General features: G+C 34.9%; 1 long non-coding RNA gene across 2 annotated transcripts; it reads right to left on the reverse strand.

Annotated features, from left to right (window-relative positions):
* Positions 1–284: 284 nt before the first annotated feature.
* LOC115956694 lies at positions 285–2,516 on the reverse strand. Of its 2 annotated transcripts, none has more exons than XR_004084302.1 (2): positions 2,374–2,516; positions 285–569 (listed from the first exon to the last, which is right to left on the reverse strand). It is a non-coding gene; the product is annotated as an uncharacterized LOC115956694 (long non-coding RNA). The 2 variants fall into 2 exon arrangements; XR_004084301.1 differs by having other exon boundaries at positions 285–586.
* Positions 2,517–27,299: the final 24,783 nt, after the last annotated feature.

A 27,299-nucleotide genomic window follows, 5' to 3' on the forward strand; every position in this document is an offset into this window, starting at 1 on the left:
ATAGGTTTTCTATAACACACACCCCCATCTTTTTAGAGAGAGAGCTACTTATCCTTAGTGAAGAAATCATTCTAGCCTCTTCTCATTCCCTCTCCCATTGTCACGCCCAAACCCAAAGGGGTCCAAAGCATGAGAAATACATCCCAAAGGTATCTGTAGATTTTTCCTTTTTGGAAAACCAAACTATAGGAGATCTTTGTTTTCCTTTCATTTCCATAGGATAAGAATATATAACCATAAATCTCTACATTACAAGTCAGAGCTCTATAACACATTTACAAATAATAACTAAAAATCATGTGCCTCCACATAATACATGAATATATATTACAAAGCTCTTGGATTACACAAAGTCACAATCTTATCAAGAATAAGGAATCTTAATATCAAGTCTATGCCTACCATGCCTAAGGTTAACAAACCTCAAGTAACCAACCTCCAATAGAGTTAATTAAGGTCTCGTTGAACATAGCAAGATCGAGTCACCAACCATTTACAACAAGGGTCTCCAAATTTAAGATAGCACTCTAATCATCACCAAGGAAGTAAGCTCCATACCCAAGGTATAGCTAAGAAATCTGAAAAACTGTTAGAAGGTGGGATGAGCTAACGCCCAGTAAGTAGCATAATTAATGGGGGTGGAGGGAATGCAAGTTTCATGATAATGAATAGTTTACAAAACATGTTTTAGTTTGAGAAATTGCTAACTGAATACTGCAATATCATTTGCAATAATAATGTAACAAGAATGATTAAATGATGAAATACAAAATTTCTCAAAATAATACCATGAAACTATATATCATAATTTGTGAGCATCAACAATATAATTTCCAAAACCATAATATCTAACATAAGGTAAATTATTACAAATATACCACACTACCACATAGACCGGTCAGGGGATCCACCCATTCACAACTGGCATGATATTATCCTCTATGGTATGCAGACTCTTGGCCCATGGACGGCAACCTTACCCATACCCTCAAGGTTTTTCTCTCCCCCCATGGGCAGCAGAGAGAACGCGTCAAATAGGACCTCTCTTGCATGTGGTCTCTTGGCCCCATAGACAGCAGCCTCACCTGCACACAATCAAGGAACCTCTTCCCCCCATGGGTAGCAGGGAAGAACGCGTCATCCAAAGTGAAAGGGCACTGACCTGGATTTGATTCCATTGTCACAAAGACTACGGAGACCAAATCGGGTGATCACCGGGAAATCACACATGGCATGGTGTTAAAACCACATAAAACTCACATGTTACATATACTTTGAAACACATAGTTTATATCTAGGTAGTTTCAGAAAAACCTTAAATAATATAACTTCCACAAAGTTTGTAAGGTTTTCAACTTCATTCTTGTTAATCGATTTTCTAACAATTTCCCACATAACAAGACAAGATAAGCATCTTTAAATTTTCTTATATAGCATAACATCCAAGATTTCCTTATCAAAGATTAAATAAAAGATGCTCATTTTTCCATATCAACAATTCATGCATTTCCCCAAATGCAATACCAAATATGATGCATTTTCATATATATAATCATATATATATATATATATATCTATATATATATTAAGGTTACGACACAATAGTTTTTAGGAAAATATATTTTCCATAGGTAGTTTCCAAAAGCGTGTCTAACCCAAAAACAACGTTTATACAACATGGTTATTTTTCAAAATCCCATTAAAAAGCTACTTACCTTGCAACCCGCAAAAAGCCTAATTCTCCAAGTTCCAAAGGAAATTAGCAAGAACCTCAACAATATCAAGCAAACCTAACACAATAAGCATAAAGCTTAAAATTGTATTTAGCTACAATTTAGGAATTGCCAAATATGCACATAATTAGGCAAGTCTAGTATTTAACCTCATCAATAATAATACATCCCACTTCCAAAGTTTCTCAACAATTTGATTCATAGGGCCTAAACTCCAATTTATAAAGTTAACCCATTTAATATCATCTCCAACATTATGACTAGCTTCCAAAAATTTACACTACATCATTAAGAGACCCATTAAAGCAAAATCAAAATATCCTCCAAGACAAAGAATTTAGAACTTCAACTAACTCCAAATAAACCCAATGGTAATGGAAAAATTAAATTTACCAACCATCACATGTTATAAATCAAAACCCCCAAATTTTCCACCATACATAAACCTTAGGTAGTCATCATTAGCACAAACCATAAACCCACTCATCAAATAATTCCACCAATACAAAACCCATACATATAAACACATAAATATTACTTCCATTGCTCATAAATCACTTGGGTATCATTATTAAAGCTTAGATAAAAATAACCTCGAGCAAAAGCATAGAAACCCACCAAAAAGATTAGAAACTTTTACCTCAAATAAAAGATGAAGATGCTTAGAGGTTCCTAAGGATTTTCCGGTGACATTACCAGAAAAATGATGGTGAAGATGGTGGTATGGAGGTACCGGTGGGAGAGGATGAGCAAGTGATAGAGAGGAGTGTATGAGAGAAAAGAAAATAAGTGAGGGATGGCCGGCCAAGGATAAGAGCAAATGAGTGAGATGCGTGGTGGGGGTTAGTGTGTTAGGTGGGGCACATCTGGTCCCAAAAAAATCTGACCATTACTTTTTTCTTTTTGACTTGCTGGGACGTTACACCCATTGTCATACATTGAGAGGAGATTTGTACCTAAACACAATCCACACATTTTCAAAGTGTAGAGAGTATTTTGGAGCTTGGGAAGCTTTGGAGATTTGCCAAAAGAAGCCGGTGAGGCTTGGTGGATGCAATCGGTCATATTGCAAGATCTAAAAAGCTAGAGAAAACATGACTCTGTGAAGTTCGTTGGTAGAAGGAGCTTGGAGGGCTCAAGTACCTTGGGTAGACTAGGCTTGGAGGGTCTTTTGTTATTCGTGTACTCCAATTTTATTCTCTAGTGGATCAATTTACTGCTTGGAAGACGGCGGAGAGGTTTTTTGCTGAGTTCTTCGGTTTCTTCTTGGATAACACATCTTGGTGTTATCTTGTGGTTGCATCTTTTTTCCCTTACTCTCGTGCTTTACTTTTATTGTTTGTTATTCATGTTTATGCACTAGAGTAGTTATCAGTTTATTGCGCTTCATTTGCTCTTGTTCCGCACTTAGATAAGTTAGAGTAAAAGCAACCGAGCTGTAATTTTTTAATTGGGGGTATAAACAAGCTCTTGTGTTTTCACACGCATTCGAGCTTTCACATCTCTTGGGTAATGGTTTTTTCACTAGAGGATAAACCAATTTCTAAATCACTAGACCTCACCCTATCCTCAGACATTACTCTCCTTTCTAAAGATTGAGCGAAACCAATTGAAAAGTGAACTAAGGTGTACAACGACAACAAAACTTCCCTCAAAGGAGTTTCTCGAGTAACATACACACCCACTTGAGGTTTCCTCCTATCAGAAGTTTGAAGGAAAAAAACATAGCCCAGTGAAGAAAAAAGAAATTGAAGGGGAATCAAACTAGACAAGAAAATAATCAACCATTAATTACCAAGAAGAAGAAGGAACTCACCTGGAACTAGAGGAGTACAGTGCTCGGAATTAAAAACCAAACGAATAAGTAAGGAAAGAAAGAGAAATGGAAGTTTAAAAGGGTAGAAGAAAAATCAGGACGCGGGAAGATCACGAATTCCTAATGCACGAACAACCAATCGGAGCACGACACGTGGCAGAAATTCGACCAAAAAAGTCGCGCCTCATAAATGTGACAAGAACGGAATTCGAAGCGACACAGATGAACGAAATTCATTCCTACAAATTGTCTCCTTCTAAACGAACAATTTTGGAATGAGGGGGCAATTGATAAATTGGAATATGATTCGTCCAAACAACAATAAATGAACATTAATGCTAATTTATGCACACCAGTAATTGACGGAATCTCCAACAGGTTTTGTAACCGACGATCATTAAAGGTGACCAATTTAATCACCTAATATGTTACAAAGGCAGTAAAGCCCAATCAATAATGTAATGAAAGGAGGTTACAAGGTCCAGCTCCTATAAAAGGAATCAGACAAATAAAGGAAAGGTATGCACAAAAAACACTTCAAAAACCCAAAAGAAGATCTAATTATTCTATTATCAGCCGTCATTCTGACTTTATCATCGAAGGGTTTTAAGGAAACACCCACTGGTGTTTTCTCCACCAAAATCTCTCTTCTGTTTTGCAAGCACACATGGAAGACGTTGGCTCCGTTGGACAAACAACATACTGGCAATTTTAGGCAACATCAGTGGTAGCAGCGGCAACGGCAGTGGCTGCGGTGGTTGTGATTGTTGTTTATTGTAATGAATATATTATTTTATTGTAGTGAATATATTATTTTATTATAGTGAATATATTATTTTATTGTGATGTTTATATCAAAGTTATTAATTCCATTCCATTCTAGCCGGAATGGCTGGAAAATACAATTCCAGCAAGTAAACTGGAATGGTATACCCCCTTGTTTCACCTCAGAACAAATTCCGAGTCATTTTGGGGTGTTCCGGCTATTTCGGGTGATTTCGGGAAATACCGGCCGAAATTATGGATTCGGCCGGAATGAGTTTCATGTGAAAAAAAAAAAATTTGACAGAATACAAGGAAAAATCTTATGAGCCATGGTGAGGGGGAAAAATAAAAGGAAGGATGAGGAAGTGAGAAGAAAAAAATCAAGAGAAAAAAAACAAAAGGAAAAAGAAGATAAGAAAGAAAAAAAAAATCAAGAAAAGCTCACGGTAATGAGATTTATCATTTATGTATGGCTGTATGCTTACTCTTAGAAGTTAGAACCCATGTCTTTGCAAAGACTCCACTAGAACCCAACTGAGATGATCTTTGAGAAGTGAACTTGAGATGGCGTTTCAGACTTTTAGCAAAGTAAGGGGTAGTGTTTTATTTGCTTTATTGAGTTGATCACCACACAATCCAAGTAAAAAGTAAAAAAAGATGAAATATTATAAAAAGTAGAAATAGGAAGTCATTGAAAAGACAATCACTTGGGGTTGGTAATTTTACAATACCCAACTTCCATGTTTATTTATAAATAAAAAAAAAAACCTAATTATTCTGATTTAATATTGTTTTTTTTTAAACCATCTAACTACTTGGATAAGTTGATTAAGATTTCTTTTCAAACCTCTCTATTGAGTTCATTAGTTAATGTCAAAATAATTGTAATTTTATATATATATATATATATAAATATATATTAGCGGGAAATTCCGAAACAATATAAAACGGTACGCCGAAATAGGCCGGTATCGAAATATTCCATTCCAATAGACAAACTGAAACGGTCACCAAAACAGTATTCATAACATTAGTTTATATTATTTTATTGTGTTGAAAGTTAAAATAAATCTAATGATGTTGGATGTTTTATAAAATGAGTAGATAAAATAGATAAACTAATTTTTTATGGTGCTAAAAATGCTAAAAAAATAGTTCCACAAACGTGGATGCCCTTACTTGTTGAAATTTACAATGGAATTTGGTGTTTGGTGTCCTCTTAGGTGGCTCAGTCTCAATAAAAAAGGAAAATATGCATGACATCAGATTCTTCCATATATCAAGCCAAATGAAATGCACTCCCATTTCCCAATTAACTTTACCATCTTTCTTTCCCGCAAAGTAATTGACTTCGCAAACTTGTTCTTTTCTAAGCGTATTTTGTTTGGTGTGTTGTTGAACATATTACATATTGACACTCATACGAAGTTGAAAATGCCAGTTTTGTGACAGCTGCTAATTCGCTTTAAAGTACGAACTCCTAAGCAACTCAGCCCATAGGTAAAAATACGAGTCTCTCAACAAGGAGTTCTAAGTTCTAACAAAACAAATAGCGCCCATAGGACCTGCTATCTCTTCAGTTACACGCCTCACTGCAGCTTCGCCTGTCTTGCTTGCTTGCTTAGGCTTTGTCGTGCAGGCATTCTCTAGAGGTTGTTTGGTAAAACGATTTAACTATAGTTTTTTTCTTTTGTAAATTAAAATGGTGAGTCTTACACTTGAATCTATTGTTTGGATGATGTCCTTTAAATATAGTTTTCAGAAAATTGTATTATATTTTTCTTGTTCAAAATAGGATTTTGAAAATGGATGAGATGACATTTTCAAGATAAAGAAAATGTTTTTAATAGCATAATTGTAAATATATTGAAAATAATAGGCCTCACAGGCTTATCCAGGTTCTTCTTTCTTCTATCTTTTAAATTAAGGAACTTATCTTTATTACAAAAAAATTCTCACACTTCAAATTTGAAACTTATCATTATAAAAAATGGTGCATGAACTCTATTCCCTAATCATTATCCAAAAAATAATATAATCTACAAATTCTACATGTTACTTTTTGTAAATTGTTTTTTTTTTTTTTAAATCTCAAAAAATAAAAATGGTCTCCCAAACATCTTTTTTTTGTTTTCAACATTTTGAGAATTGTTCTTAAAAGTATGAACTAAATATGTATAATGTAAAAATTATTATCTGAAAATTAGTTTCAATTTCAATTTTTTGAAAACTGTTTTCATACTATTTTGAAAACAAAAACAAAATCTGCATCGAAAATGGTAACACTATTACAAATTTTACTATAAAAAAAAATTATAAACTAAGAAAAATGTGATGTAAATGATATACTGTAATAAATAAATGTTTGAATTACTTTTTTATGATTGGTAACATATTAATTTGTAAGATTTATATAGTAAAATTTGTATTATTTATAATCACTTATGCATAAAATATATGTGTGTAAAGTTGTGATTTATAACTATATTTTATGTTGGCTTTATTCCATGACAAAAAGTATTGTAATTGTTTTAATTTTATTTCCTTGTATTTTTGTGGTATTTATTTGTAATGGGTTTAGTATTAAGTGGCGGAGATTTGATCAAGACAGCTAAAAGTCACATGAGAAGCACATGACTGGAAGCTGAAGAGTCATGCTAGGCTGTCAGTTTCGCGAGTATTTCGCAAGTAAGACCTTCCCGCTAGATACTCACGAAACATTATGCCTGGAGGATTTTAAGTGTGACTTTCTTACACTTCACCCATACTATATATACTCTCATTACCTACAAAAGTATGAGAGATCATTCAGAGAGAAAAACCTTAGATAGGTTTTCTACAACACACACACGCCCATTTTTTAAAGAGAGAGCTACTTATTTTTAAAGAGAAATCATTATAGCCTCTTCTTCTTTTCTTTCCCATTGTCATAACTTGAGAGAAGATTTGTACCCAAACACATCCTACACCTTTTCAGAGTGTAGAGAATGTTTTGGAGTTTGGGAAACTTTGGGGATTTGCCAAAAGAAGCCGGTGGGGCTTGGTGGATGCAATCGGGTGTATTGCGAGATCCGGAAAGTTAGAGAAGACATGACTCCAAGAAGTCCATTGGTAGCAGGAGCTTGGAAAGCTCAAGTACATTGGGTAGACTAAACTTAGAGGGTCTTTTGTTATTCGTGTACTCCAATTTTATGCTCTAGTGGATCGATTTACTGCTTGAAGGGCGGCGGAGAGATTTTTCGCCAAGTTTTTTGGTTTCCTCTTCGATGACACGTCTTGGTGTTATCTTGTGGTTGCATCTATCTTCCCTTACTCTTGTATTTTACTTTTATTGTTTGTTATTCATGTTTATGCACTAGAGTAGTTATCGGTTTGTTACACTTCATTTACTCTTGTTCCGCACTTAGATAAGTTAGAGTAAAAGCAATCTAGCCGTATTTTTTAATTGGGGGTCTAAACAAGCTCTTGTGTATTCACACAATTTCGAGCTTTCAATGTGGACCATCTATGTTTTAATTTAATTAAAAAAAAAAATTGGGAAGGGGTTGGGGGTTGTTTCGATATTTTAGCTTAGACAAAGATACAAATTATTGCAATGAGACTAGCAAGTTCATTATTTATGCATGGCATTGATGCAATTGTGTCACGCAGTTACCTTTGCCCCATATTTTTGTACGAGTGTCGAGTGATATCCCTCTCTTCCACGCTAGTGATATGTATTGACAAGGTGTTTGGTCTGGGTTCATTTTTTAGAACTTCTAGGATTCCTCGAGAATTTTGGGATATATATATATATATATATTTTTTTTTAAAAGAATGATATGATTTTTATGTTTAGTTGTAAATAACTTTTTAAGGGAATTCTGATGCTTTTGGGCATCTAGATACCCAAATACCCACTAAGATCTTACTTTCGTAGAAATATGGATTAACTTTTCAAATCGTGGGTATCAACGTTCCTTGCTTAGTATGTTAAATAGTGATCGGATAGTTAAGTACAGAACTCATCGTAAACAATAAGGTAATGGAATCAATAAATGAAAAGATAAGAAGTGGTATAGCTATGACATAAAGCATCCAGTAGCAACACTAAAATTAATTGTAAAATTTTCACCTAAAAAAAAATGTAAAATAATCTCATACCATTATAGGTTGTTATGTAGAGATTTGTAGTGGTGATAAGTTAGATCCACATGTAAATAATGTCATAACTCATAAGAAGTGAAGAATCACTGTCGGTTTGCTTCTAGTAGGGATAGCAAAACAAGATCCGTTTGTTTAGCAAGATTGAGATTGAAATACTAGTATGTTTGACCAGGTTAAAAACTTAAAATAATATGATTAACGAAATATTTATGACTAAGTTGTAGGGATGGCAATGGGGCGGGACGGGACGGGAGGATGAACGTAACAACATAATTCAAAATTTCTTATAACAAAATAAACATTGTCTTTGCATGAACAGAATCATCAAGGATAATCGACTAGTTCTTTAACAAAATAAACATAAAAAAAAAAAATAAAAATTGACTAGTTCTTTAAGAATAAGTTTTGCTTTCTCCCAATGTAGTGACACCACTTTCTTCTTCATCATCAGAATCATCAAGGATGTTTTGGAATGTATTAGCTTCAATTCCATCTACAATAGATGAAATGCCTAAAAAAAGTAAAACAAATTCAATCAAACAATTGAAAAATACAGTGAAAAATGCAGCAACATAAATCATTAAATAGATTAACTAGTAAATTTGATTACCTTTGATTTCAGCCCATAACCAATTTTGAGCACACATCAAGGCCTCCACAGTCTTTGCATGAAGTTTACAACGATGTGGACTTAGCAGCCTACCACTTGTGCTAAATGCTGACTTCGAAGCAACAATTGACATTGGAATGGCTAGGATATCCCTTGCAATACATTGCAAAGTAGGATACTTAGGCCCATTAGATTTCCACCATGCCAAAATATCAAACTCCAAAGTTTTTGGCATTAGATCATCCTCAAGGTAATGCTCCAACTCTAATTTAATATTCTCACCCTTTTTTTTTTCTGACTAAGATATCTTTCAAAGTCCATAAGGGAGTCATCAACTTGTGGATCCTCACATACACAAGTGCCAGGAGCACCTTCCCTACCCATTCTCCCAGAAGTATAGTCATGAATCATTTCATAACAAGTATCTCTAATTCTTTGAATTTTATTTTCAGTCACCATAAATAAGAGGAAAATAATATTCCAACAATTCAATCTTATATCTTGGGTCTAAAATGGTTGCCACAGCCATAACTGCATGAATCACATTCCAATAATAGTCAAACTTTTCTAACATTTTAAATGTCATACTTCTAATTATATCACTTGGGCTTGTGAACCAAGAATTCAAAGCAATTTTTATTTCACACACATTAGGAAAAAAAAGATTAGCTGTAGGATATGAGGTACCTGAGAATAGCTTTGTAACCTTGTAAAACAATGCCAATCTCTCACATATACTACTTGCCATCTCCCATTCTTCCTATTTTGGAATGCACTTATAAGATGACTCCCTTTGGCTCAATCGAAAAAAGACATCTCAATACTCTATAGCAGTAGAAAACATAAGATAGGTAGAATTCCAGCGAGTCTTACAATCAAGGGCTAGTTCTTTGGTACATTCAACATGTAATTGTCGAGCCGTATCTGTAAACCGTTGCCTTCTTTTTGTTGATCCAGTCCAAAATCCCACACTCTCATGAACCTTCTCAATGCATGATCCAATAACATTCAAACCATCCTGAACAATCAAATTAAGAACATGTGCTGCACAACGCATATGCAACATTGATCCACAGATAACAAGGGTACTACATTGAAGCTTGTCTAGTATAATATTTATAACTGCATCATTGGTACTACAATTGTCCACTATCATAGTAGATAACTTCCTATCAATGTTCCATTCCAACAAGGTTTGTAAAAGGACATCAGAAAATACTTCTTTTGTATGTGGAGATGATACATAAATAAACCTAAAATAAGAAATTTAAATTATTATAACTATCAGTGAAATAAGTTCATACAATATTTGAAAAAAAATTAAATAAAAAAAATGAATATATACTTAAAAAAATGTACCTCATAACTCGACTTTGTAATCTCCAGAAATCATCAATAAAGTGTGTTGTTACAACCATAAACCCTTACTTTTTGTTTTGTGAAGTCCACATATCAGTGGTAATAGCAATTTTACTTCGATTCTTTTCTATTTCATGCATTGATTTTTCCCTTTCATGATCATAGATGCTCATAATGTCCTTGATTGTGTTCCTACAAACCATCTTGAACAATGGTTGAAGAGAAGTTGAATATCTTCTAAAGCCAATGTGATCAACTATAGAAAGGGGATACTCATGCAAGATGATCATACGTGCGAGTTCTTTCTTGATTCATCTTGATCAAAATGATAAGCATTCACACCTACCATTGAGTCCACATTATGTTGATCCCTCACCAAAATTTTTTGTTTCATATCCCTATTATCCTTAAACTTTTTCCTAGGACATATTTTTATGTGGTCATGCAAATGTTTAGTACCATTTTTAGACCCCCCTACAAGCAATCTTGTACAATAGTTGCACTCAGCTTTGTCTTTCCCATCAACTTTCCTTTTCTTAAAATGATTCCACACAACTGATTTCAACCTCCCTCGTTCCTCAGTTTTCTCATTGTTAGGTTGGGTTTGGGCATCTTCTGGCCTATCCAACGAAGTTGAACAGGGAGTTGTATTATCTTCATCTACCATCATTGGAGATTGTTGGTTGCCAATGGGTGTGATAGATGGATTGGAGCTACCATTGTTTTCACTTGAAGTCATTTCTAAAAAAATTGTTTATGATAATTTAGTAACTTAACAATCATAAAAAAGTAATATAAATATACCAAACCTAAGCCAAAAGTCTCCAACACAAACAATATAGAACAATGTAAAAGATAAACTTATATCACTTATGAAAAAATTCTAGTAAATTAAACCGTGTGTAATGCTTTCACACATTTCAAGGAAAAATATTGTCGATAGAAAGATATAGATATAAGTATTTAACCACATTGACAAAGATAAAGTCTTTAAGATTATCAATCAAATAATATTTAAAAACTATGACTCTATCACATAGTAAAGAAAAAAATAAGTTGGATATAAAAATATAAATATAACCGAATAGCAGATCTCTCCCCTCCTGTACTGTATCACTGCTAAGGCAAGGGTAGTATCAGGAATCGGGAAAGGCCTGGCACAATCAAATCAATACATGATTTCCTTCTTTATAGATACAGTTTCAGTACGATTACAATTGCCCCTGCTTGTTTACTTACTATAATAGTGATTAGGATAGCTTACTAAGAGCGAGTGTGGGGCCGAACATATAGCTTCAAGCTGCCTAATACATAATGAAACAATGTGCAAAAACATGAAACAATGTGGGGCCAAATATATCAACAAACCTACTGCCTACTATAGTCAAATATATGAAACAATGTGCAAAAAAATGTGCAAAAAACATGAAACAAACCTACTGGCTACTGGAAGTCTGGAAGCACTACGTAACGTGATCAGCCTTTTTTTCTTTTCAACTGTGCTTCTTCAATAGCTATAAACAAAAATACCAAGTTTAGGTAGAGAAAAAGAACCAAAATTTAAATTGAAAAAAACTGATTTAAGAAACACTAAAACAAAAGGAAGATAGTGAATGAGATGAACCTTGAAAAACATGTATGGACTATAGAGAAGAGGGATGGGTCAGAGGTGGCAATAGCAATAGGGTTTTATAATAAAAAATATTTTATCTCATGTCTTGCACTCTTGCGTTTCACTTTAAATATTAGTGATTTAAGGTTTACTAAATTTACAATTGTAATTCTTATTAGTGCGGGGTGGGGGCAGGCAGGTTGGGGATAAAAATACTAAACCCATTCCCGCCCCGCCCTAGAGTGCGGGGACAAAATATTGTCCCATCCCTACCCCACCACCATTGCTGGGCGGGGAAAACCGGCATAGAGTGGGGTGGGGTGGGGCGGGGAAAAATTATCATCCCTACTAAGTTGGGATGATGTGTTTAGTGAAGTCAAAGTGATGTTTCTAATCAAGTTAAAGCAAAACTATCTAGCAATGGTGATGAAATATTTTTAACAAAACTCATTTAAATATGTTCAATAATGTAATAAAAATATGTCCAGCAATGACAATGCTATTAAATAAATTTAGCAAAGTAATGTAAAAAAGTTCGGCAAAGTTAAGTATAAATGTCCAACAATGACAATATATATTTATAGCAAGTGAGATCAACACAGCAACTTAAATAGTTATAGCATAGTAACATAAACAGGTACAGTGGAATTACATAAACAATAACATTATGATGAATATCAAAGTAATGCTAATGAGCTAAATTTAAACTATAAAGCATGGAGGAAAGTGAGTTTAAGAGGGGGAGAACATAGCTTTGGGAGGTGCATGTCAATCTCTCAATCATAGTAAAGTTGCCTACTAATCGTGAAATTATACATGGAGTTGCTGGAACATTTTAATGGTGCTACTAGAGACATAAGAAAATGTTCAGAAGTGAAATAAATAAACTGAAGCTTTTGGTGATATATAAAAAAATCTTAGAAAGAAGAGTGAAATTAAGGGATTCAAAGTCTGAGATTTGCTAGCTTGATTTGGGTCTCCTACTCCCTCTTGTAAAGCAGAGATGGCTACCCTTTTGTAATCATGAAAAGTTACTGCGCGCTGCTGGAGTCAGCTTGCATATGGAAAATGAAGATCATAGGGCTTTTTTGTCATGGATAATAAATTTGTATGGGTGTACGAGCTAGCTAGTTATGGTTTTTGCTATGTTTAGAGGTTTTGTTATGTTGATCTGATTTGGTTTTATCCTCAAGGAAGAAGGCTATTGCTGGATAGGTGCCACAATGCTTCACATGATATTCTTGGAACTAAATAATTAATCAAGGTTATTAGCTATTAAAATCTAGAAATGCATAACTAACTTGTACGTAATTTGTATTGAAAAGAATAAATATTTTTTAAAGGATTCATAAATATTTTTAGCTATTGGATATCTTCTATTTTTTTTTCTAAAGAACAAAATTTTTCTTATATACTAATTCGGGATTAATGCATAATCACCATAATTCCTAGGAGTGTGATGAGATTTATGCACGTTTGTGAATGAAATAAATTTATAAAAGTTTGGATGTTGAGTATGTTGTAAAGTAGTATGGTATAATAAATAATGTAGCTTTTGAGACGGTAAAATAAGATATTTTGTAAAAACTAGATGCTAATGCTAACACTCAATAACACCCGCATTTGGAAGGCATCTCCCTACCCTATATAATGAGTATATTTTCTAGTGGACGATCAAAAGAGTATCTCTATCTTTTTCTTTCATCCGATATAATCCTAATCTTGTTATTTTTTCTTTTTAATTCAAATTGGGGATTTCATTTTACATCCTTTAGTTTTAGAGAGAATAGGGGTAGTACAGCTTGGAGAAGCCAACTAGTCAATATAAGATGCAAATTACTAAGAAAATCAATGTAAGTTACAAGAAAAAAAAAATAGTAGTAGTTCTGTTAATTTGGTTACTAAGAAAATCAATGCATAATCCAAAATAGAACTGGGTTTGATTGGGAAACCCAAGCTGATGTGTAATTTTTTAATAATAAAAAAATGACACATCGTTAAAAAAATTGCCACATTATTATTCTGTTAGACACATATACAAAGAAAATAACAAAAGTTAATAGAAGGACCACTGACGACCATTGTTAAAACTTTAGGGACCATTAGCACTCACTTAAAACTTCAGGGATTAAAAGCGCTCTGTAGGTAAACTTTAGGGATTGACAATGTAGTTTTGCCTTTAAAAAAAACATATAAAAAAGGTGGGTAAGAGGTGTTTTATTTGGATGAAAAAGAAAAGGAAAAAAAAAAGCTAAAATTTAGGGAAAATAAAAAGATCAATGTGAAGATGAATAAAAAAAGGGCTAAATTTTGGGGAAAAAATGAACGTGAAAAAAAACCTAGGTTTCAGAACTTCTCTTCTTGAAATGTGTGTTTTAAATTTGGTATTTGACATTTTTTTTTTTTTTTGAGAAGATGGTATTTGACATTGCTATCCCTTTTTCTAAATAAAGTCATTGCAGATTGATTATGAAATTTTTTGAATAACATAAAAGTTCAGTTAAAATAAAAGATTTGGTGTGACGTTATTAACCTTATTCTTAAAACATTTGTAAGAGAAGTTATTAGATACTGGATGAAAGTATTTTCGACCTTAAAAAAAATATAGATCAAGGAGGAGAATCCTCTTATCTATATTACTATTTAGGGAGTTTCTTTTGTTTGGGATGGACATTTCATTGGTACAAAAATACCCCTACATCTCTAGATTTAAGTAGAGACAAAACTAAACCATGATAAATGTAAGGACTCGATTTGTAACGACCCAAAATGATACTGGGTTCGCATGTAAATAGGCCCAAACAATATAATTTGTAGAGCGTGGGTGTTAAGAACTAGATTAACTTTTGTAGAATGAAAAGATTCACCCTCACGTATATTAAAGGCTCAGAGCTGGCACAACGATCGTTTTGTTTTGGTAATCGATACAGTTCTTTTGGTTTTTACGTTCTTCTTCTTCAGTCTATGCTTTCTTTCTTTCTTTTTTGTTCCGATCCCCCTCTTGCATGTTCTTCTTTCAGTTTATATACCATCTTCTGTGTTCCATTCTCACCACACACGTGTAGGTTGGGTTCTGAGGATTTCTTTCTGTCCCATCTAACACCTCCTGGAACTTCCTATGGGCAGCTGTAAGGCTGCCTCCTTACTGTTCAGGTATCACCTCCACATTAATGCGGCCAGAGAGTTGGTTGAGAGGTAATTAATGTGGAGGCAGCTGTAGTTATAGATATTTGTTTGCCTTTTCTTTCTTACCCTTGGTCTGTTATCCCATCTTCAGTGGTGACATAATTCCGAGGTAGGGTTGTAACAAGACCGCGTCCTGATCGTCCTCGGACGCATACTGCCGAGGAGTATGGTGTCCTCGGACGAATACGGAACTCTACTTTCGTGATATTGACTACCACCCCCCCTCGGTAATTGCCTTATGACCTTGGCCTCCTCAGACGGATTTGCATCCTCGAATGGGCCACAGGCCCAACGATCCTGACCTTAATAGGCCTGTTGATTGACTGGCCCCCACAATAAAAATACATCTTTAACTCCCACTAAAATATTACCTACAAAACAGGATTACTCTCCAATGGTTTTCAAATTACTTTATCCACTTTGATGTTTACAACATATTAATTAGGCTCAAAATCTACGAGACTTACATAGCGAATGTGTTATCTAACTACTACTTTGGTAAATTTGTCACTTAATTTTTCTCAAAAGTTAATAATTTTTATTTATTTTAATTTGGGTTATTGCATTTTTCATTATTTGAAAAAACCTAAGGGTGGTGAGATTTCTGCATTTATGGGTGTGATTGTTTTTGTACTACATCTCATCACACCCCTTAGGATTTTCAAAAAACAAAAAAATTAGCAACCCCAAATTAAAATAAATAAAAATTATTAAATTTTAAGAAAAATTAGAAAAGCCTCTACGCGTGCTCAGAGACAAGTAGATAGTATAGATTCATGAACTTCATATTCTTAAATATTAACAGTTTGAATGGCAAGAGCATATTACCCCAATCAAAATGTTGGTCACACAAGAGGACCGGGGTAAAGGCGAGACCTAACCCGTGAAAAAGAATTCTCCTCCCCTTTTCAAATTATTTAAGTTTTTCAATTCACGAAATAGTAGGTTCTAGTCAGTTTAACTAGTTTAGCCTTTCATCGTCGAATAAAAGATACGTGGTTCTAATCTTGCTTACACCAAAAATCAATTGGTGTCTAATAATACATAGTAATCATCATAGAAAAAACACCATAGATAAATTTTCTATTATATCTATAAAAATAATAATAATAATAATATTAATGTATTTCCCTATTTACTTGTTCTTTTTTTATTTGAAAATTGCAAATTTTCTAGCCATATTGTATTTTCAAAATATATCATTTTTAATCCTATAATTATTCTCTTCATCTATCTCCAATATCTTTGTAATCCGTTTCATTGCTGGGTAGGATTCAAGAGAGAGAGAGAGAGAATAGCTCAAATGTCTATCTATGTTTAGAATAATTTCAATCCAAATCAACTAAAAATAAGTTTAAATTAGTTTAAAATTAAATTCATTCTGATTGCAAACATTCAAACTAGTTCAAAGTTGATTTGTTTTAAAGGATTAATTCTAGATAAAACTAATATCACTTCTAATAATTAAATTTGTCTTCTCAACAAAATCCTTCTTCCAAAATCTTTTACCCCACTCTGCCATTATTTGAACATCTTACACTAAACATCTCAAAAACAATTTCTTAAGATAGTATACAATAAGAAAATCCCAATCTAATTGGCAACTCTATCCCCGATTTTGATTATTGACTTCTTTTTTTATTATTACAAAGTTCCCTTTTTTTTGGCTGTCTAGGATTGCATATGATTGATCATCTAAGGGTGCAGTCTTGCCATCCCACATACACTAAATAAGTACAGGAAATAATTTTTTGAAGGTGGCCCCATAATATTAGTTAGCAAACTAAAATAATGTAACTACTAACTAACTATAAGACTCTTGGCTTCGTTATCAAATCGATTGCACCTTCTTTTGACAATGTCTATTTGAGTTTCACATCGTATTGCTTAATCAAGTTCAAGAACATGCAGATTTTTTTTTTTTTTTTGAGATAATATAGACAAAAGACACAGGGAATGGGGAAGGAGGGTGGTGAGATTTCTACATTTGTGGGTGTGATTGTTTTTGTACTACATCTCATCACACCCCTTGGGTTTTTCAAAGAACAAAAAAATTAGCAACCCCAAATTAAAATAAACAAAAATTATTAACTTTTAAGAAAAATTAGAAGAGCCTCTACAGGTGCTCAGAGACTAGTAGATAGTATAGATTCTTGAACTTCATATTCTTAAGTCTTAACTATCTAAATGGCGAGAGCATATTATGTCAATCAAAATTCAAATAATAATGAATTATGAGACATGTTGGTCACACAAGAGGACTGGGGTAGAGGCAAGACCCAACCCCTAAAAAGGAATTCCCCTCCTCTTTTCAAATTATTTAAGTTTTTAAATTTATGAAAAAGTAGGTTCTAATAAGTTTAACTAGTAAAACCTTTCATTGTCGAATAAAAGATATGTAGTTCTAATCTTGCTTACACCAAAAATCAATTTGTGTCTAATAATATATAGCAATCATCATAAAGAGAACACCACAGATAAATTTTCTATTATATCTATAAATAATAATAATAATAAAATGTATTTCCCTATTTACTTTTTTTTTAATTGCAAATTTTCTAGCCATATTGTATTTTCAAAATATATAATTTTTAATCCTATAATTATTCCCTTTGTCTATCTCCTCCAATGTCTTTGTAATTTGTTTCATTGCTGGGTAGGATTCAAGAGTCATATTAATGTATTTCCCTATTTACTCTTCTTTTTTTTCTTTTTTTTGAAAATTGCAAATTTCCTAGCCATATTGTATTTTAAAAATATATAATTCTTAATCCTATAATTATTCTCTTCGTCTATCTCCTCCAATGTCTTTGTAATCCGTTTCATTGCTGGGTAGGATGCAAGAGAGAGAGAGAATAACTCAAATGTATATCTATGTTTACAATAATTTCAATCCACATCAACTAAAAAATAAGTTTAAATTAGTTTAAAATTAAATTCATTCAGATTGCATAAACATACAAACTAGTTCAAAGTTGATTTGTTTTAAATGATTAGTTCTAGATAAAACTGATCACTTCTAATAATTAAATTTGTCTTCTCAACAAAATCCTCCTGCCAAAATCTTTTACCCCACTCTGCCACTATTTGGACATCTTACACAAAACATCTCAAAAAATAATTCCTTAACATAGTATACAATAAGAAAATCCCAATCTAATTGGCAACTCTATCCCCTATCTTGATTACCAACTTCTTTTTTATTATTATAAGTGCCCTTTTTTTTTGGTGTCTAGGATTGCATATAATTGATCATCCAATGGTATAGTTTTGTCATCCCACATACACTGAATAAGTATGGGAAATAATTTTTTGAGGGGTGGCCCCATAATATTATGTGGGGCCCAATAATTTGTGGCCCTGGCCCATTTATTCATCGGGGCCCAAGGCCCGAGCCGAGGAAGGTTATAGCCCAAGATCGGTGATACAAGTACAAAATAGTCTTGGGACACAGCCGAGGACGATTCAGTTCTCGGCATATCCGAGGTCCCCTTGGAAGAAAGGGCAAAAACGGTATAGGAACAGTTTGGAAAAAATCTAAAAATATCTATGTCAATAAGAAAGGATACGCTGTATCGTTTAAACGACCAAGGACCAAGGGAAAGCTGCCCTTACTGCCATTCAATACTCTGCACCTGACAGAGCCATATTTTTCAGCTTTTACAACCGCCCCCAACCACTCTGGGTATGGGTTGATGGGACAAGTATCAGTCCTAAAAAGTCGATCCTACACGTGGACGAAGGATAAGGAACACATGCTAGTATAAAAGGAAAAGTAAACAATCCAGGCCAGTGGCTGGGAAAAATGGCCAAAAACCAGAGCCTCCCAGCCCGCCTCCAGGAGAAAAACTCCTAGGGTGAGCATGATTTAATTACGTATGCCCACCACGAAAAACCACCGTCTTGTGACTAAAGCCTAACCTTTCAATCCCACGCTCTATAAATGACATTGTTTGGGCCTTTTTATGTACGAACCCAACACTGTTACGGGTCGTTACAAATCGCGTCCTTACATATTAGTTAGCAAACTAAAATAATGTAACTACTAACTAACTATAAGACTCTCGGCCTCGTTATTAAATCGGTTGCACCTTCTTTTGACAATATCTATTTGAGTTTCACATTGTATTGCTTAATCAAGTTCAAGAACATGCAGATTTTTTTATTTTTTTGAGATAATATAAACAAAAAACACAGGGAATAGGGAGGGAAAAAGGGTGGTGATATTTCTGCATTTGTGGGTGTGATTGTTTTTGTACTACATCTCATCACACCCCTTGGGTTTTTCAAAGACCAAAAAAATTAGCAGCCCCAAATTAAATCAAATAAAAGTATTAACTTTTAAGAAAAATTAGAAGAGCCTCTATGCTTGCTCAGAGACTAGTAGATAGTATAGATTCTTGAACTTTATATTCTTAAGTCTTAACAGTCTAAATGGCAAGAGCATATTACCTCAATCAAAATTCATATAATAATTTTATCAAAAAAAAAATTCATATAATAATGAATTATGAGACATGTTGGTCACATAAGAGGACCGGGGTAGAGGCAAGACCCAACCCCTGAAAAAGAATTCCCCTCCTCTTTTCAAATTATTTAAGTTTTTAAATTCTCGAAAAAGTAGGTTCTAGTTAGTTTAACTAGTAAAGTCTTTCATTGTCGAATAAAATATATGTGGTTCTAATCTTGTTTACACCAAAAATCAATTGGTGTCTAATAATACATAGCAATCATCATAGAAAGAACACCATAGATAATTAATTTGAAAATTGCAAATTTTCTAGCCATATTGTATTTTCAACATATATAATTCTTAATCCTATAATTATTCTCTTCATCTATCTCCTCCAATGTCTTTGTAATCCGTTTCATTGCTGGGTAGGATTCAAGAGAGAGAGAGAGAGAATAGCTCAAATGTATATCTATGTTTACAATAATTTCAATCCACTTCAACTAAAAATAAGTTTAAATTAGTTTAAAATTAAATTCATTCAGATTGCATAAACATTCAAACTAGTTCAAAGTTGATTTGTTTTAAAGGATTAATTCTAGATAAAACTAATATCACTTCTAATAATTAAATTTGTCTTCTCAACAAAATCCTCCCAAAATCTTTTACCCCATTCTGCCACTATTTGGACATCTTACACAAAATATCTCAAAAAACAATTTCTTAACATAGTACACAATAAGAAAATCCCAATCTTTTTTTTTGAGAAACCACCCTCGAAACAGAGGGGAGAAGTGTCATTTAATAACTTCAGAAACATATACATCAAACACTCCTGGAGGAACATCCTCCATCCAGGATTGAAACTGAGCAAAATTACATGCCAACCTAGCCATTTCATGAGCAACTCTGTTGCCTTGTCTTCGAGTATGGCAGAAAAGCACATTCCTAAGCGATGAAGCCAGCACCTTGATATCCTTGATGATGTGACCGAAGCTTGAAGAAGAAAGACTACCCGAATTTAGAGCTCTAATGATGATCTCAGAGTCTCCTTCCAGGATTACTTTGTTAAAGCCGAGGTCCTTCGCGAAGCAAAGGGCACCCCGAGCCGCCAACACTTCCACCATCTCTACAGAGGTAGGCAGTGGAATAGGTTGTGTATAGGCAGCCATGACTAGACCCAAGTCATTCCGAATTATCGCTCCCAAGCCCGCAGAGCTAAAGGAATCGAAGATTGCGCCGTCAAAATTGATTTTCACCCAACTTTGAGGGGGAGGCAACCATTTTGAGACTTTTGGATGGGAGGGAGATTTTGGAGGGTTAAGGCAGGACCGATGGAACTCCTGCAGGGAAGTAGCAGCTAACTGATTGATCATGACCAACGGAGCAACCTTTTCACCCATCCGATGTCTGTTTCGCCTAGACCAGATTTGATGGACTGTCATGGCAAGCAGCTCCAGTTGGCCGTTATGCTCAACACATTGTTGCCAAACATCCAAAAAAGAATGAGCCTTACCCGGGTCTTTCATCAACCAGGCAAAGTGAGTATTCCATATCTGCAGTAGGACTGGACACGACCAGATGGCATGAAGAGAAGTTTCAGGAGCCAAACCGCAAAGTGAGCATGTTGTATCGACTGGAATTTTCCGCTTGCTCAGGTTAGACTTCGAAGGTAGTGAGTCCGACGCTGCCCGCCAAATTAAATTCTTCACTCTGTTAGGGACCTTTAAATCCCATATGGCCTTCCATAGTCTTTTCGAGGTGGATAGGTCCGAGGGTCTAGGCTGCTCATTCAATTCCATGTCTAGTAGGAGAAGGTAACCTAATCTTACAGAATAAACTCCCTCCCTGTTCAACGGCCAAATTAACAAATCCACACAATCGCCCAAACTGAGGGGAATGGACTTGATGATGGAAGCATCCTGAGGAAGGAAGTTAGAATCAATTGTCTCAATGGACCAGCTGAGCCTCTCTTTGTCAATGAGGCTTGAGACCTTTGCATTACTGTCCAGCAGGAAAGGGGTAGAAAGAACTTTCTTCCGGCTGGGATCCGGCAGCCAGTTGTCATGGAAAATCCGGATGGAAGAGCCATTGCCCACTCTCCAAAGCATGCCCTTTTGGATAATCTCCCTGCCCTTAAGGATGCTCTTCCACGCGAAGGAACCACTTCCTTCTTTCGCCTCCAAAATGCTGCTCGTTGGGAAGAATTTTGATTTGAAGAACTTATAGAAAAGGGAATCCTCATTTGTCATCAAACGCCATACTTGTTTTGCTAGCATCGCATCATTAAATTTTTGAAGGTCTCTAAACCCCATGCCTCCTAAGCTCTTAGGTTTACAAAGATTGCTCCATTTCGCCCAATGGATTTTCCTTTGCTCACCTCGTTGACCCCACCAGAATTTCTTAATCAATGATTCAATCTCGTTGCACAGAGTGACGGGGAGCTTGAAGCAACTCATGGCATACGTCGGGATTGCTTGTATGACCGCTTTGAGAAGTACTTCACGCCCCGCTTGGGAGAGGATTTGTTCTTTCCACCCTAGGAGTTTAGCCCAAACTTTTTCTTTTATGTATCGGAAGCTAGCATTCTTTTTCTTCCCAATTAAGGTAGGAAGCCCCAAGTATTTTTCGCATTGCTTTACTTCTTGGACTCCGAGAGAGGCTTTGATTTGATTAAGGGTATCCGGGGGGGTAGATTTACTAAAGAAGAGGCTCGTTTTGTGCATATTCAGTAGCTGACCCGAAGCTTTCTCATAGCAAGCAAGTAGAGACTGAATTGTTTGACATTCTTGCATGGAGGCACGGCAGAAAACTAGGCTATCATCGGCAAAAAACAAGTGAGTAAGCCTAGGACCATTCCTGCAAATGGAGACCCCACGGATCTGCCCTGAAGTTTCTGCTTGGCGTAATAAGCTGTGAAGACCCTCCGTGCATAGGAGAAATAGGTAAGGGGATAGCGGGTCCCCCTGTCTTATGCCTCTCGAAGGGTGAATCACTCTTGTAGGTTCCCCGTTAATAAGAATGGAGTAACTCACCGATGAGATGCATTCCATAATAAGAGCCACCCATTTATCATCAAAGCCCATTCTTCTCATAATCCTCTCAAGATATGACCATTCCACGCGATCGTAGGCCTTACTCATGTCCAACTTCAAAGCCATGAACCCTGACTTACCGGATTGGTGGTTTTTCATATAATGAAGGGTTTCAAAGGCCATGAGAACGTTATCAGTAATGACTCGGCCCGCTTGAAAGGCACTTTGGTTTTCTGAAATTACAACCGGCAACACAACCTTGAGCCTGTTAGCTAGAACTTTAGAAATTATCTTATAGATCACGTTGCATAGGCTGATTGGCCTGAATTCAGTAATATTTTCTGGAGATTTGACTTTTGGGATCAAGGTTATATTGGTATGATTAATCTCTACAGGGATCTTGCAACTATTTAAACAGTTTAGTACAGCAGAGCATACTTCATCACCAATAAAAGACCAAAAGGATTGATAGAAAATAGGGGGCATACCGTCGGGGCCGGGGGCTGTGATAGGTTCCATTTGATTGATGGTTGTCACTACTTCCTCTTTCTCAAACGGCTTCATAAGAAGGTCATTCAAATCCTGAGTAACAGAAGGCTGGACTGCCTCCAAAACCGCATCAAGATCAGTGGGATGGGATGAAGAGAACAAAGCTTGGTAATACTGAATAGCAATTTCTTTAATCTGGGAGTCATCCGAGCACCAAACATTAGCCTCATTTCTTAAGCCCAAAATTCTGTTTCTTCTAAACCTCTGTGAGGCTTTACTGTGGAAATATCTTGTATTACGGTCACCGTCCTTCAAAAAAAGGGTCCTGGATCTTTGCTGCCACATTTGGCATTCTTTATCTAGGAGGGTATTGAGCTCTGCCTGCAATGAATGGATTAAGTTAGCATCTCCATGTCCGTTAGCCTCCTCTAATTCGACTCTGTTCAATCTCTTAGATTTTATCTCGATAGATTTCTTGATGCTACCAAAGGAATGCCTACTCCACGAGATGAGTTTCTCCCCACAGTATTTGATTTTGCCAGCAACCAGAGACATAGAGGCTTCGGGACTGGTTTGACCCCAAGCATCCTTCACTGTCTTGGTGCATCCCCCATCACTTAGCCACATTTTTTCAAACTTGAAAGGCCTCGTCAATTTTGGAATAATGCCCTCCGGGTTGATAATTACAGGTTTGTGATCCGATGCATGAGTTTGGAGATGGTGAACTGAGGAGCCAGGGTTAAGGAATAGCCATTGATTATTGGCTACTGCTCTGTCCAGCCTTTCGAACACCAAACCCCCCTGTCTTCTACCTTTCCAAGTAAACTTATCACCCACATAACCCAGGTCTTTAAGCCCACATTCATCCAGAACATCCCGAAAGGCCTTCATGCTCCCTTCCTGCCTCGGCCCAAGACCCAACTTTTCATGAGACCATAAAATTTCATTGAAGTCCCCTGCAACCAGCCAAGGAAGGGAAGCATTACAATGGAGAGACCTGATCCTAGACCACGTTTCATGTTTTCGAGCTGCATCCGCAAAGCCATAAATTCCAGTAAAATGCCATTGTAAATTCGGGTTACGACCAACAATCGTATCAATATGGTTGGGGGAGGAGGAGGTTACCTCTATGTGCACTGATTTTTTCCAAAAGAGAGCTAAACAACCTGTTTTATTCACTTGGGGAACAATCCAAAAACAATCAAACAAAAGTTCCCTACAAAGCCTTTTCAAACGAATTTCATCTACCCAAGTCTCAGACAAGAAAAGAGCAGTGGGATCTTGCGCTCGAACTAATGATCCGAGCTCACGAACGGTACGCCGGTTCCCAAGCCCGCGCACGTTCCAGCATAGCCAACTCATTTGATTTGGCGGGGCTGGAAGGCAGCCGCCACCGTTGGAGAAAGGTTCTCATCTTGTAAAGAGTCTTGATGAGCTCTGCGTTTGGAAGGTGCAACTCTAATTGGCAACTCTACCCCCTTTCTTGATTATCATTTCTCTTTTTATTATTACAAAGTGTCCTTTTTTTTTTTGGTGTCTAGGATTGCATATGATTGATCATCCAAGGGTATAGTCTTGTCATCCCACATACACTGAATAAGTGCGGGAAATAATTTTTTGATGGTGGCCCCATAATATTAATTAGCAAACTAAAATAATGTAACTACTGTCATCTTAAAGACTTTTTTTTTTTTTTTTTTTTGAGGAAGATCATCTTAAAGACTTCTGTCACAAATTTTATATAATCCAAATATGGAAGAAAACAATTAATGTTATGGAAAACGATTGTGATTTGGTGTTAAATGTCTGTTTGAGTTTCGCACGGTACTGCTTAATCTCATTCAAGAACATGGAGATTTGGAAGAGTAAAAGCTCTACCATCTAACCCCTAACTAGTGCGGGCTAGGATAGCGATCCAAGGGGCCACAAAAAAAAGAAAAAGAAAAAAAAAAGTATCGTCACCAACGTATTTAAAGCCAAATTGTATATAATCCACATATAGAAGAAAACAATTAATGTTATGGAAAACGATTGAGATTTAGTGGTAAATGTCCATTTGAGTTTCACATTGTATTGCTTAATCTCGTTCAAGAACATGGAGATTTGGAAGCGTAAAAGCTCTACCATCTAACCTCTAACTGGTGCGGGCTAGGATAGCGATCCATGGGGCCACAAAATAAAAAAAGTTTCGTCACCAACGTATTTAAAGCCTTCTTAACGGTTCTTAGTCCAACTGTTCCCTATTTTACAATGTTGTCCTTGGAAAACTTCAATAACAACGAGATTGCCATTCCCTTGGCTGCTTGTTGGAAATGTCTAGATTGAAGTTCTGTTTAACTATGCTTCCTGGAAATGGAAGACAAATTGGTCAAAACTCAAACACCACACAATGACAAGTTTTAGCTTACCAACCATCCTTCAAAAAAGTACTACTATTAAATTTCTCAAACCCAAAATAAATAAATAAATAAAAATTACGTGCACTTTGGAATATCCTAGCCTAATTTTTCATATTTATTATACATTTATTATAACTTTATAATGTATATAATTTATAATTTTACAATTGGTCCTGCGTGACTTCTAGATGAAGATTGTGAATAAATGAATTCCTGTTAAAGTGGATAAGGCACACGACAAGTCAATTTAAATAATCAAATCTCCATAAAAATTCAATTACTTTATTGTAGGTAATAGAGACTTTTGCTTCAACAACATATCAAGCAGTTTAAGCAACCAATTTGATGTCAATGAAAATATTAAAGACCATTAGGTCAAATGAAAATATTTATTTTCTTTTAGGAAAAAAAGTAGAGCACAAATATAGTTGAGCTACTCTAATTGTGAATATTGTGGGAGCAATTTTCTAGTCAAAATCAACTGCAAACCTATTCCATCCATAAATCGACCTGTATAAATCTACCTTGGTAGTAGTAGGAAGAATTTAATCTGAAAGCGACTCCCTTTGTACGAGAAACAATCGTGCAAACTAGCTCTTTTTTTTTTCTTTTTTTTTTTTGTGGTTGATGAAATAGCTCTAAATAATTGTGATACAACTTTTATATTTGTTGTTAAAAGTCTTACGGGTTAAAAGTACTAGTAATACGTTAAAAGATTTGGAACAAAGTCTTCTCTTCTTTATCCATTTGGAACTTTCTAGTTATCCAAATAATAATAATAATAATAATTTTTTTTTTCTAGAAGAAAATTCTCTTTCTCCTCAAAAAAAAAAAAAAAAAAAGTTTTCTGTCAAAAGGCGTTCCCCATTTCCTGGAGAAAAGGAAAAGAATTTGCTGGCAAGCATAGTTCCCAAAAGCCAAAGGCATCGCCTTGACTCTTGACTTCTAGGTTTGTGGTAGACTGGTACTGGTAGCTTCCAAATGCTAACAGATAATTCTACGACTCATACACTAATAAATTTTTTTACTGTCCAATTTTTATTTTTGAGAAATTTACTGTAAACTTATTTACTTAAAATGACTTTTTTTTCTTATCTATATTATAAATGACAAGATTTCTGTTTTTTTTTTTTTTTTTAATTAATAGGATTCCTATTTGATTTTTAACATTTTGCATACTAAAATATTCTTACACAAATTCTCATACTCTTTAAAATACTCTTATCTTTTAGTTAAATTATTTTAAATTAAAAAACACAAACTAGTTAAAATAGTAATTTATTGTTCATAATTTTAGGTTTTTTCCTTTGTCTTCTCTATTCGGCCTAAGACTTAAGACACTATCTCAATCTAATTTTTAAACATTATTCCACGTTACCTTGCATCTTTCTTTTTTAAAAAAATACACAATTATTTATATATTATTTATATATCACTTTTAACCATTATAAGTTTATAACACTAAACCAAAAAAAAAAAAAAAAAACTAAAAACTATATTGCATGCGTAAAACACGTGTAATGAGTCTTGTATTTAAATAAATAAGTTAATCAAATACACATTTAACTTATGTGTGAAATCTCTGGCTAGCATCATGCACCCACCTCCAAGAAATTTTTCTTTGTTATAATCTGATGAATGCGGAGTAAAGGTATTACACAAACCCAAGAGAATATCCTCTTTTTTTTTTTTTAAACTA

This window comes from Quercus lobata, chromosome 2, assembly GCF_001633185.2.
Source record: "Quercus lobata isolate SW786 chromosome 2, ValleyOak3.0 Primary Assembly, whole genome shotgun sequence".
In the NCBI taxonomy this organism is placed as follows: domain Eukaryota; kingdom Viridiplantae; phylum Streptophyta; class Magnoliopsida; order Fagales; family Fagaceae; genus Quercus; species Quercus lobata.